Below are 17411 nucleotides of genomic sequence, written 5' to 3' on the forward strand. Positions count from 1 at the left end.
TAAGAAGCCACCATCTAGCTAGGCTCTCAACTCAGAGTCATGAAACTACTTCCTTGTGAGTTAGGGTTGCCAGCTGGGGACTTTAATAAAGGACATGTGACTATTTTGGGGACCAAGTTTTTATTTTTATTTTTTGCATTAGGAGAAATAGAGACTATTTGGGGGATCAAACAACTTTTTTTGCATGTATCGTGGTGTCCCCAGTTGTGGGGAGCAGCTGAAACATTTTGTTTGTTCAGAAAACTTTGCCCTCATGAGGAGCTTCTCTTCCTCTGCCCCTTTCCCCTGCCTACTGACCATCTAAGCAATGGGGAAGCCAGCGTGGAGCTTCTGCTTTCACTGGTAGATTGTAGAGCCATGGGACACAGGAGCATGGATCACTGGGCCCAGCAGATCAGCTTCCTGCCTTCATGTGGTGGTGGTGGTGGTGGTGGTGGTGGCGGGAGAGGTTAGCAGTTAGCTAACTAACATTGCCCAGTTAGCAGCTAGCTACCCCTGCTAACTGAGTAAAAAGGCACCTTTGAAGTGGCAAATCTCTTCCATTCATCATGTGGAGAGCAACTGTACCTATCCAACCTCAGCATGACATTCCTTCAGTGGCTAATGCTGGTGTTTCCTTGCATTTCTTTTTAGATTGTTAGCCCTTTGAGAGCAGAGGCGCATCTTTTTATTTGTTTGTCTTGAAAACCACGGTGAAACCTTCTGTTGAAAAGTGTCCCATACATGTTCGTAGTCACAGAGAATAGGTTTGTAGTCGCATGTGCCAGTATGCAAAGAGGCCGGCTCGGCGGTTAGTTGGCTACTCTGTCTCAAGCCAAGAGGTGACGTCGCTAGCCTAGCTGGGGAGAGCAGGTTGGGTGACCCGTGGGACAGAGGACTATGTGTATGGCAAACCTAACCAGGAGATCAATTTATGGTTAGAAAGCAGGAGCCTTAAGAGGTCTGCATCTAGACAGCAGACTAAGCAGACGTACAGCTCGCTTGGTCATCATCTTCACAGCAGTAGCGGCTGGTGGGCATTGGAGCAGGGGGGGCAGGGGAGAACCTGGTCATTGAGGCAGAAGCCTAATCCCCCTTTTTCTCCATGCCAAGCAGAAAACAAAAAAGCCAGGACAAAACGTATGGAGAAAGTAGAAAGGAAGGGCAAAAGGTGTAAACAGGGGCAAAAGGAAGAAAGCAGGGATTGCATCCCCCCTCCCTCCAAACAAACGAGCTAGTAAAAGATCAGACTACAAGCAGCCAGGGAATCCTTCAGGGCAGGGAGCTTCCTCTAGTCCCTCCTCCACTGCCTGCAACTTCCTCTTTTGGTACAGTATTACTGGCTGGAACAGGTGCTACTCAAGCTGCTCCAGCCAATCTGATCCCTAGGGGGCTGCTCCTGGCACTGCGACCTGGAAAAAGGAGGAAATGTATTAAAAATATACTCCCTGAAGCAACCAGGAAGTACATTTTAAACAGCCACCACTGCTTCACAGTGGTGAGCTGTATTTATTCTCAAATGAACGATTTTTAATCAAAATATGCATATATAATACCAATAAACATATGCAAATATTATGCAAAGTGGAGACTTATTTTTCAGTGATAAACATCCTCTACTTCCACTTTTTTGCTGATGGATATCGTCTTTTTTCACCATCTGGACCTGGCAATCCTGTTGTGAGTAGTTCCAACGATGAATCTTTTTCTTTTGATAGACAAAACAACAAACACACACACACCACTAAGATCATGATCATATCAGCAGAAGTGACTGTGGTAGGTGGACCCATCCTATGTGGTAGGTCATGGTTTGGCAATCTGGTATTAACATATTTAGTTGGAAACAAATCCAAGGGGGTTTCACTTTCCAATGAATATGACAGCGAAGTGTGCTTAGGATGGCACACTTTCTGCTATAATAATTGTAACTGGTTTACATGAAACTGGCAGCATAATGTCGACGCTGCATAAACACCCATGCTGCTGTGGGGCTCTCATACATGCTGAAATAGTGCTGTAGAAGAGGGCAGTACCAAAACTACTAGCCTCTTGTGCATTCAAACATTGCATGCAAACATGGGGAGTAGATATACAATCTTGTGTAATGTACGATCATGCAAAGGTGTTGGAGATGGAGTTCCAGTGCATCGACCTTTCGCACCAACTATCCTTGTCTATCAAGGAAAGGTATTTCAAAATATTTTGTCTACAATTAAAAATGTTTCTTCACCTGCTTTTTGTTGTAGTTCAGAGTTCATTTTTGTTCTAGTTCAGATTCCAGGGCAGCTGAGGTGCACAGAATATAGGACCAAATCTCATATAGTTACCCCTGCTAACTGAGCAGAGAGACACCTTTCCAAGTGGTGATTCTCTTATATTTAGCAGGAAGGGAGCGACTGGTCCTGTCCAACCCCAGCGCAGAATCCCTCCAGTGGCTGTTGCTGGTATCTGCCTTATGCTTCTTTTTAGATTGTGAGCCCTTTGGGGACAGGGGACCATCTTATTTATGTCTTATTTTTTTTGTGTGTAAACCGCTTTGGTTGGAACTTTGGTTGAAGAGTGGTATATAAATATTCAATAATAAATAAATAAATAAGATGATAATGATGGTGGACTGGTATGGGCTTTCAGGCAGTAACTTGACCATCTTTTTTTTTCTTGAGGGGGGAAGTTTACATGTACAATATCCACCCTCCCTATTAAAACCCCCACAAGTGTTCCCACCACAAAGAACCGGCAGCTTTGTTGACATTCCTGTGATGGGGAAGCATCTGAGTTGTATGCATGAGTCTATTTCACATATGAACAAGAAAATGAGGTGCTGATGTCACTGTGGTGTCCATTACTCTAGAATCCAGAGGAAAAAGTTGTGGTATGTAAGGGCAAGGCAGTGGAGTAGAATCAGAAATATTAATGGTTTAGTGACAAGATATTATTTACAGAGAGGCAAGTGCAGTCTGCCTTCAGTGCTCTTGCTGCTGGCTGTTTGTTAGCCCTGCCTCTACTTCAGGACTGGAATAAAAAAATCACTAAAGCACCATTCAAAAGCTGGCCTGGATCAAGGAATGGATTAATCAGAAACACCACAATTATGAAAACTGTGTGAATGCAGCATGGCTGCTGAGTTCCCTAGTTTGAACAGCCAGAGGTGCACCTAGGTAATTTTGGAGCCTGGACCTAAAGGCCACTGGAGCACCCACACCTCCCCTGCAAATTAAGCATCATTATGTTCAGCTGGGCAACCACACCACTCGGGACAAAGAGGATTTGGGGACCCCCAGGGGCTGTGAAGGCCCTGGAATTCGGCCCCGAAGTCCAGGGGTAAGAGCACCTCTGTGAACAGCTACCCCAGCTCTTTTTCAGACATTGATTCCATGTGTAGAATAAACAAATTGAAGACATGTGTTCCCCCCACCCTGACATGTTTATTTGAACAGCTAAACAGAGCCGTACACTTGTGGAGGCTCTGTTCGGGTGTTCAGGTATTCAAAGGAATAGGCATAAGTCAAGGGGGAATGGAGTCTGTCCTCCGCACATTTTATTCTGCACGTGGAACAAATGCTTGAAAGGGGGTCTCACTAAAACCATTCCAACTGTGCCTAAAACTTGAGGAAGTTGCAGAAAAGAAATGTCCTCCGATATCAAGGTGGGTGAACAGCCCAATGTGCCCTTAAGAGCACTCCTATAATTGCAAGCAGTGCATTGACTCCACCAATATAAAGTACAGAAACTTGAGAGATATCACTTATAGAACCTATTTGACTCCTCTTGAAAATTCACCACTGGTGGGCCACTGTGTGAAACAGGATGCTGGACTAGATGGGCCGTGGGCCTGATCCAACAGAGCTGTTCTTATGTTATGTTCTTATGTTCTCAGATATTTCTCCTTGAAAGGTACCGTGGAATTATCCTACCAAAAGCTTAGGGAGTTCATAGAGGGCAATTTGCCAAGTGCCACCTGAAACCTATCTCTAACCCTGAGGATAACAGGTTGAGTATCGCCCTGTGCCTCCTCCGTCCCAAGCTGCTTGCTCCTTGTGTCTGCCCCTCTCCGGGGTCCCCTGACAGTCTCCACCAGCTAGCCTCTCATCCCCGGCCAGCTCCTTATATGCCTCCTCACAGGTTATGCATTGCCTGCCCCCAAATACGGCGCCAACACCCCTCTTTATTACCTGTAATTGACTACTCTTTACATCTGTTGCCAATGCCTCTCCCCCTTCTCCTTCCTCCTGCTCAGACCCCCTCCCTTCAGGAGACATGCTGCTGATGTTATCCTCACATGCCTCCCCTTCAGTCTTATCAGGGCTCAGCTCCTCCTCCACTGGAGCTGAGTCCCTGCCCATTGGCAGTCTTTCCTCCATCTCTCCCTGGCTGCCACCCGTGTCCCTGTCACCTTGGGCCCTCTCACCACTCCGTCCTCAGAGATAAGGACAGCCACCTCGCTGGACAGCCATACATTACTGTAGATTTTTTAAAAGAAATTTTGCATTTATTTTTTCCAGTATTTTTAAAATATTGCTTCACTTGTTTCTTAGGAACTGCACATTATGTCAGTACTAAGCTCTCTCCGCAACAATATGGACTAGAAATTCTAAAAGAGAAGAGGGAAAATTGCAATCATAAGGAGACCCTGCAGGAAAATTGTGTTCTTTTTGTTTAGAGACCATGTAGCTGCCATCATTTTTCTGAAAAAGCTCCTGTGCCTTTAAAAGTTGCATAACATACAGGAAGTCATTAGGTGCAACTTCTCTCAAGACAGTCTCCAACTGGGGCGGGGTGGACCATTAAATTTCTGTCTACTCTGCACTTGTTTAAAAGCACAATCACTCTGGCAGAAGAAAAAGGCAACTAGGCAGGCCTTGTTGGACACCATATTCTGTTCTCTGCAGGCCTGCTGATTCCATTGCTCCACGTCTTAAGGTGGAAATGCGCTTTCAGCTAAAAGGAGCATAAGGAGGGGGAAAACAAGCAAGTGGCAAAAAAAATATATTAAGATGCAGTAGAATGGTTTGTATTTACCATTATGTTCTCCTGACTTTTGTTCCTCTAGGACAGCTAAGGCAGTTGAGTTTCATTGTTCCCTGAGTAGCTCATGAATATTTCAGTTCCAAATGGCTGAATGTTGTTTTTATTAGCCTATTTAAATACCAGCACCAGTATGTTTTCCAGCATGTGACTGAGAAGGGGGATATTTGTGGCATGAGGCAATAAACAAAAAAGAAATACATAGTGTGTGGCTCCATATAAATGAAACAAATGAATGTTTTTTAAAGTTCACACGGTAGAGCATCATATCTCAGGCTTGGCTTAATGGAGAGTTTACTATAAAACCCAACATTTCAATCAAATACTCACTCCCTAGAAGTCCTTTCAACTCCCTTTGTGGGTCTTTTTCTCCCTCACAAAGATGTCAAACCATAGGGCTATTCATACGTTACACTGTATGCACATACAGGCGTATGCACCTAAACCCACAGACTGGATCCTCAAATGTAGGTCACTGAGTGTGTGTATTGCTGTACACTCAATGAACATAATGTGTGAACAACTGTATGTGATTGCAGCTCACCAATCTGTGCACATCGTATTCATACTGTGAAATTAAGTGTAACGTGTGAATGGCCTTTTATATCAAAGTAATTCTGATATTGCTATCTAAATTATCCATATTTTGCTGTAGGTATTGCCGTCTTCCTTAACTACTTCTTATTTTCTGTTCAGTTCATATGATATAGTTTGGGGTCAGCAATCTATGGCACATGTGCCCAAAGTGACACACACAATGATTTTGAGTGGCAATCACATTGCTAGTTCAGCTAATAGCACAAGATTTTACCTTGTCATTTACTCATCCTGCAAAGGTGTAAATCAGGACCATCATGCTGTTGCTGCCACCCTATTACCATCAGGACCCCATGCTGTTGCTGCCACCCTACTTACTCTGAGCTGCTGGGTTGGTGCGGGATCCCTCCTACAACTGTGGCTCCATGATAGCAATGCTGTCCATGTCAAAGTCGGTGCAAAGCATTCAAGGATGCCTGGCAGTGATCCTAATTGTGGCTGGACATGGAGGGGTGGAACTGTATTCTCAAACAGAGGCAGAGGGAGAGCCGGTGCTGAACATAGGTGTGGAAGGGGTGCACTGAGTAGGAACAGGGTAGAGGGACAGACAGACCTTCTAAACCTGGGGTTCCCTACCTGTAGGATTCCAGTTGACGATGAACTCCAACTCCCATCACCCCAGCTACAATAAATTAGGGTACCACAGGTTGGAAACCTCTGTTCTAAATGTTAAAAACACATTACTGGCAGGTAAAACCATGCATAAATGAACTTGGCACACCACTTCTGAAAGGCTGATGACCCCCGATATAGGCACTCATCACATGAGGAGGAGCATGCGCACACCACATATTTTGCCACCATACCTGGTGCAGTGTGGTTTGCCCCCACACTTGCCCCCACACTTTGTGCAGTGTGGTGCAGTGTGGTTTGGTTTCTGCATAGTGATTTAGGAGTGGAACGTGTGACTATACAGGGCAGAATGGTTAAAGTGAGCATGGGGTGATATATATTCAAACAATGGGCACTAGTATCTTCCTAACTGGCCCTTTGTTGCAATTATGGCAGTGAACCCACTGGAGCTTACTGGCCACCATTTTATGAACTGGGAACAATGATATACATCAGGTAGCATTGTTTCCCAGTGCATTCAAGTTTTCCCCCCCTTAAAAGTTGACCAACAGAGCTTGCCATTAAGAAGATTAGCAGCATTACTTACCTACCACAGTCATCACAGTACACAGAGGCATGATGTAAAATATTACAGGAAAAAGGAAAAACGCCCACTCCTACCACCATCATTAAGCACCCTGAAACTCTTGAGAAATTTACCTCCCCCTGCCATATTGCCAAATTAACCCCCAATTTTCACCTCTGAATAGGCCAGTGAAAATGGGAGCACCATTTAAATTAGCACCAGAATTTGTATTTTAGCATTTAGGTTTCTGTAATTTTGCCTATTTTGTGAATGGTGGATTTGTTTCTTTCACAGGCCACCTCCCTTACGCACGATTATATTTTGAAAAGGATGTCTGGCCTATAGAGCAAGGATGCACTCATGGAGCGAGACAGCAGCCTAGCAGGACTTTCCAATTAACTGCAATGAGGAAGTGGCAATTTTTGATGCCCAACCCTTCCCGAATAAACCCTTTGTGCCACGCCCCCAAATATATCCCTGAGGGCTGTATAACCTCTAAGGACATAGTTTGGGGTGGCACAGAGGGCTTTCTGGGGAAGTGAAGGGCATCAAAAATTGCCACTTCCCTGCTGTAGTTAATTGGGAAGTCCTGCTAGGCTGCTCTCTCACTCCACTGGCACATCCTTGTATTCTGTATGTCGGCCAGTATATTTACTTATTTATTATAGCATGATTGGATACCACTTTTCAATAGGGGTGTGCAATTCGGATTTTCTGTGTTTCGATTTGTAACCAAATTGAAACAGCCCTGATTCGATTTGGATCCGAATCTTACCCATCCGAATCACCCCAAATTCAATTCGGATCCGAATCGCAGCTGAACTGAATCAAATCAATTCGGGTTTTGGATCCCGAATTGATTGGTGGATTGGTGGATGGGTGGTAGCCTCTACCCATTAGGCACTTAACATAAACTGAGTAGTACCTCACTGCCTTGCGGGTGGGAGTGGGGTGTAGTTGGCACATGGCAGTTGACAATTGGCACTGTCTAAAAGACAGTCAAAATGAATAGAAGAAATGAAGGTGTGTAATGAATCCTCATAAGGATTCATTGAGTGAAAGTTATAACACACCAAAGAATCCGAACACTTGAAAAATAGTGACCACACATTTTGCTCCATAACTCCACTTCTATAAGGGCTAGAGCTTAGCTTTTTTTTAAAATGAAAGCTAGGAATCTGGGGAAATTAATAGGCCAGATCCCGAAACTGAATCGATTCGAACCGAATCAGCCGCGATTCGATTTGTACCCGAATCTAGCCAATGGAACACAGGGGTGATTCGTTTTGTCTCGGAATCACCCTAATCAGCTAGATTCAGGTGCAAATCGATTTGTATCTGAATTGATTCGCACATCCCTACTTTTCAACCATAATGGTTTTCAGAGCAGCTCAGAATAGTAAAATCTGTTTTATAGATTGCTTTAACTTTTTTTTAAATTCTGTGAAATTGTTTTAATCGTTTTTGCTCTGCTTTCTATTTGTTGGGTTTTAAATTGTGCTTGCCGCCTAGAGATACACTTATCAGGCAGCATATACAGATGATAAATAAATAAGTGTATTGGCCTCACAGTGTCAGACAGGGAAGACCTGATGCTGTTGAGGGTATCATGCAATTGCGCTAATGGCACTGCTTCCCTGAAAGGTGGTGGCAACTGAGAAGAGTCAGTTGGCCATCACAGTTCTCTTCCCCAATCCACCAGGTCTTCCATCTGCTGCTCTGAGCAGATGTTATCATCTGCACTCTGGAAATACTTTGCTGTTTTCTGTGTAAACTGCATCGATACCTTTTTGTTTGAAAAGTGGTATATAATTCATTTCCAGGTGAAATGTTTCACTATGTTTCCAAGTGGAATACAAAATGCTGGTTATTACCTATAAAGTCCTCAATGGCTTGGGCCCGAAAAAAAAGTGCCTTTTCTGTCCTAAACCCTGTCACCTATTTTGATCATCTGTAGAGGTCAGTTATGATTGCCACCAGTGCATTTGGTGGCGACTCAGGACCAGGCCTTCTCTGTGGCTGCTCCAGGGCTTGGGAATTTGCTCCCTGACAAAATAAGAGCCTTCTCCTTCTCTGTTTGCTTTTAGGAAGATCCTCAAGACACACCTGTTTTCTCAGGCTTTTAACTGAAATTAATTTTAAACTGTTTGGTTGTTTTTATCCCATGAGATTGTTTAACTTTTTATTCTGTGAAATTGTTTTGTTTTTACTCTGTTTTATATTTGTTGTGTTTTGAATTGTGTATGATGCATATATCAGGTGGTATACAGATAGATAAATAGATAGATAGATATCTGTACTATTAGCACTTGTATTTTTAAAGAAAAGAAGAAGAAAAACACACAAGGCCTGGCTCTTCTACTGCATATCTCCCCCCTTTTTAAATTCAGATGGTCAAAAACCGAAATAAAAGTATCTATCTATCTATCTACCTACCTACCTACCTATCTATCCATCCATCCTTTTTTACATGATGCAAGTAGCTTAAGTCTGGCCCTGAGCTATTCAGTTTCGGCTCTGACACTCATCCTGAATAATCTGATCAAGCAAAATGAGGTGCACTTTCCAGGGAGTGGTTCTAACAGTGGTGATGTCAGATAGTGACAAGACCCAGAAGCTGAAGATTGATAGGCAGTGTTCTACCATCCAAAGATAGCCTTGCTGCATGTAGAATTCCTTCTGGGCAAGCAGAATGTAATTAGCTGTTGATGGATTACCTAGTTTGCTATATTGACCTTGATCCTATTTGATTTGGAGAAATTGGAGCACCTTTTGCCTTGTTTTGGAGGGGTGTATGTGGGGTGGGGTGGGGGTAGAATTCTGTTCTACAAATCCCTCGTGATATTCTGAGAGAGGGCTCTTTGGCAAATATTCTCTTCCAATTTTCCTCTTTTTCCTTTATGCATAGCGCTCTGGCCTGAGGGACTCCATGTACTTATCCACCAAGCATCATCTGTCTGAAAATGAGAAATAAAATTCACAGCATCTTTGTTGCAGGCTGTGAAAATCATGCAGGTTTTAATATGTGCATGCATAAGCTAATTCTTTAGGAAAAGAGCCTTAAGCCATAGATGGAATGAAGTGGAGGGGGGTGGGGATAAAAGAGCATCAATGGAAGATTGTTACTGGCAATCAAATCAGATGTCTCTGAAGGGTGTCCAGTCATGTGCATTGGAAGGAACACCGTTCTTTCCTCATTTCCTTGGCTGGCACAAGCTGCAGTCTGCTGATTTGCAGATAATTAAGGACTGCATGATGAAGGCAACAGGCATATTATTTGATAGAAAGGCTGAGATGAAGGTGCCAGATAAGTCTAGAAGATTCTGTAATTTGATGTGACTGCTGTCAGGAACACAGACTCGCTGAAATTTGATCTACTGGTTACCACCGGAGTAGCTGTTGAAGTGAAAAATGTACATGCCGGGCTTAGATGGGTTTACTGAAGTCTCTGATTGTATATTTTCATACATTGCTCCAGGGCGAAGAAATACAATATTAACCTTCTGCATGCCAGAGCTGACAATTTATATTTGATGAAAGATGTAAGCTTACAACAGCTTTATCTATTTTGGAAGCTGAGGCCTTTGGAAAAAAAAATCTGTGAGAACACCACTGTTTATTTCTACCTATGGTGTTTGATTTATCAGTATTCTACTCACTGTGAAGAGAGCTAACATAAACGATAGCCATCTGGTGATCAAAACGATAACTTTGTGTGGGAGGATTGTGGTTTCTGGGGGGGTGGGAACCTCACCGTCTTTATTAAGTTTATTAAGTTTTTTTGTGTGTGTTTTGAGGAAGAGTGTATTGCTACATATCAAAAAGTCTTTTTTCATTTTTTTAAAACATCTATAACAACAACAAAAAACAATATCCTATAGACTGCAGTAATCACTGAGGCTGGCACTTTTTCACTGATCTTACTTCCAAGTAACTATGCTTTAGGCTGTGATCCCAGGTGTACCTACTTGAAAGTAAATTCAATTAATATGAATTGAACTTGTATGGCACACAAATGGGTAAGGGCAGTCTACAGATTATAAATCCATGTGAAATTATTATCACGTAGTAAATCATCACCATGTACCTGAAACAGCAGGAAGTGTTTCATACAGGGCTTTTAAAGCCCTTTAACTCGCATCTCCTCCGGAATGGAGGGGGTGCATTCAAATATCTGCCAGATCAGCCAGATGTTGCCTGTGGTCCTTGCATTTATGGACCTGGCATCAAACAGCACCAGCATTAGGCAAGGTGGGCTGCTGGGAGAGTTACTGGGATCTTGGCTGAAGGACAGACTGGAGGGTATGATGGCTGTGATATAGTCCCTGCAAGTTATCGGGGAGCAGTTCACACACACTTCTTAATTGCATGTTTTTAATTGCATGTTAGAGTGTAGCCTGATTTTTAATTGCATGTTAGAGTGTAGCCTGATTTATAACCGGGGCGGAGGGGGGGGGATCCACTATTTGTGTTGGGTTTTGGGGGAGAACTTTGAGTTCACAGTAGAGCCTCCCAGTAACCTTGCAGTAAAGCCTGCTGTGTGTAAAAGTCCCAGGTGACTGCAGTACAATACTCTGGCTAAATTGAACTTGTATGGCAGACATGAGGGCTGAACTCAGAAGTCTCTTGTAACTCAGGTCTCCCATTGATTAAAATAGCACGGAGAATATGAAACAAGTGAAAGGGGCTAGTTTTGCTCATGAATGTTCCATAGAATAATCCCTACCACACAAGTTCCCCTTGTCTTAGAACTGAGCCAGGCTCTGTGTAGGTCCAACTTCCTGGAGCTATGGCAGCTTTATAGGCGTTATCTAATTCCTAGAATGCATAATTTGCATGCAGAAGTTCCCAGGTTCAACATAGATAACATAGATAGGAACATAGATAGCTTGGAAAGACACCTGCCCTGGAGATCTGCTACCAGTTGGATGATGATGATGATGATGATGATGATGATGATGCAGACTGTTAGTCATGACTTAGTCCCACTGAAATTAATAGGAATTAGGTTAGCCATTACTAACTTGTTTCAGTGGTGCTTAATCATGATTAACTAGTAGGGCTGTGCTGTCATGTCATTTTGACAAGCATGTCAGACCCAATGTGCCCTCTGTCAGGTAATATTGCAATGAGTTCAGACATCACAGTAGGGAGCCCTGACAATTGAAACCTTTTTCTGAGCTCACCACTGTTGTGCCTGAACTCTATCAGAGTGCCGACATTTCTGTTAGACTTAAGATAAATGGCCTGAGGACAAGGATACAATAGATAAGATTTGTGTTTAGATTGACATTTTTTGTCTAATGAGAATGAGAAAGGGCAAGATTTTGAACACCCATATGAACTGTTCTTAATGCTATGGTTTGTGAACAGGGCATTACTGATATTTGAAATGAAATTATGCACATCAAAAGTTAAATAGCCAGCATGCTGCATTTCAGCTTTAATTGATATTGCATGGATATATGTAATTTAATATATAATTTCCAAAAGTATGCACTTGATTGGTTGCTCATGCTCCAAAATCATACTTTAAATATATGCCATTGCTTACAATTATGGGCTGGGCCTCTATAAAGGCAAGCAGGCAGCAGTGTTCTTCTACATGTCTGTTTCATGTCATTGCCTGCTTCCCTTTTCGTAATGCTCATTTCGACCAGCAACATGTGCTGCCTGCCTAAAAAACTCCATCACTAACACTCCCAACTGCAGTTAAAATACAGCTGTTGACAGGGAAAAAAATGACATATAAAACCAATAACTGTCACCAACTGTCAAAGGGAATGCTGGGAAGGAAGAAGTGCTGGGAAATAATGGGTGGAAGGAAAGAAAGAAGTGGCTGGCCAGAAAAACAAGTGCAGGAGAGAAGGAGGAGAGGGCTTCTCCAGAAAGGAAGAAAAAGGAGGGGGCGAGACTAATGTAAATGGAGAGGGAGAAAGGTAACACATTAAACCAATTACTCTTCCCAGTGCTTCCACCCATCATTTTTGACAGGCCCTTGGCTAGTATATAATAGATAACTGAAACATAGTTATTAGTCAAGAGCTGCTTGTCAAAGGATTTTTGGTTCCTTGCTCTGGTGATTGGTATACTATTGTTTGTGGGGTATGGAAAATAAGATGCAGGAATATAAAATAATAAATGCAAGCAAGGTATTGCCTCCTGCCAGTAATCCCATTTCTCTATCATTGTTACTAGCCCCACTCATTTCAGACAGATGGTGTTTACTTTGTCAATGGACTATGGAACACAGAAGAAAATAAGATAGTGTAAGAAGTGTACTTGAAACATTAAAACTTTTATGAGCTATTTTTTTTCATTAAATAGTCTCTTTGAAGAAGTTTCTTTCACACTAAAGTCCATAACAGGTTCTTGTATCCATTTGTACCTTTGTTAGAGCTTATCTATGTACTGAGAGCCTTCCTGAGACTGTACCACTTGAAAATGTGAGGAGTAGGGAAAACACTGGATATCCCTTTACATAGAAACCACCCTGCATTTCGTATTTTACCTGCTATGTTACTTGTTACCTTTCTTGGACATAATGCAAGGCAAATTTAAGTCTACCCAAACACCGCTGGTACTATATTGGGCAGCAGCAATATAGGAAGATGCAGAAAGGCATAATCTCATACTGCATGGGAGGAGACAATGGTAAACCCCTTTCTGTATTCTACCAAAGAAAACCACAGGGCTCTGTGGGTGACAGGAGTCAAAATCGACTTGACGGCACACTTTACCTTTAAAGCAATGGGGGGGGGGAGGATTGAGTGGGTTTGGGTAGTTACATTTTGGCATGATAAATGATCTATAACTGTCATGGATCCCACTGTGCTGTTACCACATGTCACAGCCAGTCCCGTGATCCTAAGTGTCACTGCTGTCACCAAGTGGTCTTTTGTTTTCCTCCTCCTCTGGCTGGGTCTACTACAATAGCCTTCTGAACCTCTGTCTTATACAAGGTTAGGTAGGGCAGAAAGGCATCTAAGTGTGGGGTGGGGAAACAGACAGCAGCTACTATTAAAACAAGAAAACTTTACTTTAAAATAGTTTAATTCAGAACAATAGTTCTTGAACAAAACAGCAACTGAATGAGCACAAGGAAGAAATAAAATATGAGCAAAATGCATCCAGTCTATCCTGCTAAGCAAGGAATAAGCCAGGAATAATACCGGGCCTTAACTTAGAGTCCGTACCAAGAGTCATTTTGCAATCACCCTTAGCTAGCTTCTACAGCAAGCCTGGCTTTTTCCTTGCTTAGCTTCAGGTTCTGCTCATCCTTCCCAGATCTGGGGGTTCAGTCCCGACTGTTTCTTCAGCTGCTTTAGGAGTGATTCGGTCCTCCAGAGAGTCACAACTCTCCCAGCAATCTTTCAAGCACCAGTTCTGATTCTCTCTCAGAATCAAATTGTGACTCTCTCAGGCTGTGACAGCAACTCCTTCTTTTGAACACCCTTCAGCTTGCACTGTACTAAACTCTGCTGAAGGCAGCCTCCTTATATTATCTTTTTTCATCACATTTTTTCAAATCAACCAACCAACACAACTCAAGTTCCCGCCATTATTTTAAAACATATCGAGCCCTTTCTCATGTTTGTATGAGAGGGCAAGCTAGCAGGTAGTGGGGAAGGCTGCGAAAGGCTGCCTTCCCCGCAGATGATCTCTGAGGACTGTCTGCACATGCAGATCGTGTGGGTCAGTGCAGAGCCACCTAGAAATCCTGCAATGCACCACATGAGTGCACAGTGCATTGTGGGGAACTCACCAGAGATGGGCGGGCACCCATCAGTGCTTCAGCACTGGCTGAAAGCAGCAGATCTTACACATGACCAGGTAAACGTGGCCAAGAGCCCGGCTTCTTAGCCTGGTTTGCCGCCGAGGTACCGCAGGGAGCTGGTCAGCTCCTGCTGGCTCCCATGGGCAGCCAAGCCCGGGCTTAGCTGCCCTAGCCCAGTCTTGACTGCTCATGAGAACAAATCAAACTCTCTCTTCCCTCCAAAATCAAATCAGTACAATTCTTCTCTCTCCAGAACCAAACTGTAGAACAGGAGCTGTGAATTTTTGACCCCTGCAGAGATTTTTAGTACAGAGAGTAAGCAAAGCAATTCCAATACAAAAGTTTATATACTCTTTTTATATGCAAAAAGAGGAGGTTCAGGCCTCATTCCTTCACAGTTACCATCCTGGCATGACAAACTCTACATTAGGTTATGGCTCTTATGTACAGGAGGTGTTTTAGTGGGGGCTAGCCAGAATATTTAAACATGAGAATAACTCTGGCATTATAATGTTTCCTTAGGTGGTTTATACTAACGTTTTTGGGAAATGTGATACTGAATCTAGTGGTGCTGTCCATTTTCTGAAGTTTTGGTTCCCTACCACCATATGTTAAGAATACCAGAACCACATCCATTAGAACTTATTTATAAAAATGTCGTCAGAACAAGTTTGTATTCTAGTTTGGTTCACACTCAGCTTACATATTACAGTTATCAACCTTGGCAGAGAAAGACAAGACCTAAATTCTGACCTATTTATTTGAAAGTAGGGTGTTCTCAGATTCCAATAAATATAACAGTACTTTGAAGGACAGGGTTAATTTGGCTGAAACTCTTCCTTCATATACCCCAATTTTTTTAATAGCAATGTTATAGTAACCATAATATTTAGTTGGGGAGTTCATTAAACCGCATTGTTTAATTGCTGTTCTTAGGTATGCCACTGAGGCAGTAAATTCCCAACATGGCTCCAGGACATGGAAAGGTATGAAGGTATGGCCATTAAAATGACAAGAAGCTCAGACAGATGGAGTCAGTGACATCAGCCCTTTGCTTAAACTGACAACGGCAAATGTAGCATGAAGATTAAAGTAATGAGCTCCACATACAGTATTGACTGTAACAGGTCTGACTTCACATTGGAAGGGAGGGTTGTATGTATTTAGCATGGCAATGCCTTTTCTGTGAGAAGTAGTAGGAAGAAGTGGTAGAAAGGAACAGAAAAATATGACTGCCCCTTTTATTATTTGATTATAATTCTTCGATACTACTTTCTTTTCAGAAGTGATAAATCTCAGCTGAAAATACTTGTATAACTGTCTGTACAACACGTGTGTGTGTTTGTGTGAATGACTGTATACAGTGATGCCCACTGCAAAACTGAACTCCACTGTAAAACAGGCTTCTAAAACACAGAGCACAGATAGGGCGTTTCCTCCTGTATGTATGTTGAACAAAATGTATGAATAGCTGTTACGTACTTAAAGTTCTGTATGTGCACATAATGTGTACATTGTGAGTTGACTATAACTTGTATATAAGCATGCAATTCAAAGCCCCTATCAACATGTTTAGTTCCTAACCTATACTCATTAAAAACAAACAAACAAACAAAAACAACACCCAGGCATATGGTACATGATGGCCCAGTTGCTATAAAACATGTTAAAACTGTTCCTTCTGCAAAATATTTGTAACTGAGAAATTATACATGTTTATACAGTCAGATCTGAAACAAAGCTTTGTGTCTCTTGATAGCATTACATATTAAAATGAAGGAACCAGAGAGCCTAAATAAAACAAGACACTGAAAATGTTATATGACATCTGATAACTATGTATAGAGTCATTACTACTACAATTCTCAAGTTTCCATCTTTCTGCCCTAGTAAAAACTTCAACAGCCTATTATTTAGGGAGTGTGGGCAATACATTAGAATAGTAATTTTAATAATTGAAGCAGTCTGCCAAAATAAATATACTGTGGATGGTGTAAAAGTCTATTGCTTTTACCAAGCAGTTTTCAAAAGAACAACAAATACATACTGCTTTGTCCAGCCAAAAGCAAATTCTTCACCGGATATTAATCATATTATGATCTGTTAAGAATCTATATCCTGACGTGTATCTTTATTATACTGCTACATTTTGGCAAAGTTTAGTATTTCAAAGATCTTAGGTATATTCTCATTTGCAAGTCTATGTGTTTTTCATGTGGAGAAGCAGTGTGAACCAAATGATCATGAAGGCTGCCAGTTGCCATTTCCCCCATGAAATCATTGCTCACCACCCAGTTCATACTAAAGTGTCTCCATGCAATAATGTATCTACAGAAACAGTTTCATGGAGGAGCTTGTATGTATGAACAGACCCTTAGGATAATGTCATAAGAACATCCCTGCTGGACCAAGATGAAAGCCTGTCTAGTCCATCACCCTGTTTCACATAGTGGACCACCAGATGCCTCTGAGAAGCCCACAGGCAAGAGGTGAGGCCATGACATGGTGAGGCACATGAACTTGGTGGTCAGTCTGTGAGGAGGTGGAGACTGGATTTAACCTCTAACTATGCAATTTCATTTTGTCAAAATCCTGTTTAAATATGTAGTTTTAATTTTAGTACAGAATCTGGTACTTCAAATGAGGTTTCGGGTTGCTGCCTTCATTGAAACTAAGGGTCTTATATACATTTGTCAAGTCACAAAAGTTATGGTTAAGAGGTAGAGTGTCACATGTGTTGTGATGCTACCATCTTGAAATGACCATCACACACATCTGCAGTAAAAATCTGATGTCTGTATTCTATTTCTGTTTGATGCACCCATAGTACAACCAATGCATATGCACAAGCAATTCAAATAGCAGCTCTAAAACTGGTGAGAAATGCATGTC

The 17411-nt window shown here is 42.2% G+C and overlaps 1 long non-coding RNA gene across 3 annotated transcripts in view; it reads left to right on the forward strand.

The window, feature by feature from the left end:
- Positions 1–12536: 12536 nt before the first annotated feature.
- Positions 12537–17411, forward strand: part of LOC128328094 (uncharacterized) — a 49148-nt gene continuing 44273 nt past the window's right edge. For all 3 annotated transcript variants that reach the window (XR_008308998.1, XR_008308999.1, XR_008308997.1), the window contains exons 1-2: positions 12537–12681; positions 15456–15513. This is a non-coding gene — a long non-coding RNA (uncharacterized LOC128328094). The remainder of the gene's footprint in view (positions 12682–15455; positions 15514–17411) is intronic.

Source organism: Hemicordylus capensis, chromosome 5 (assembly GCF_027244095.1).
Source record: "Hemicordylus capensis ecotype Gifberg chromosome 5, rHemCap1.1.pri, whole genome shotgun sequence".
In the NCBI taxonomy this organism is placed as follows: Eukaryota; Metazoa; Chordata; class Lepidosauria; order Squamata; family Cordylidae; genus Hemicordylus; species Hemicordylus capensis.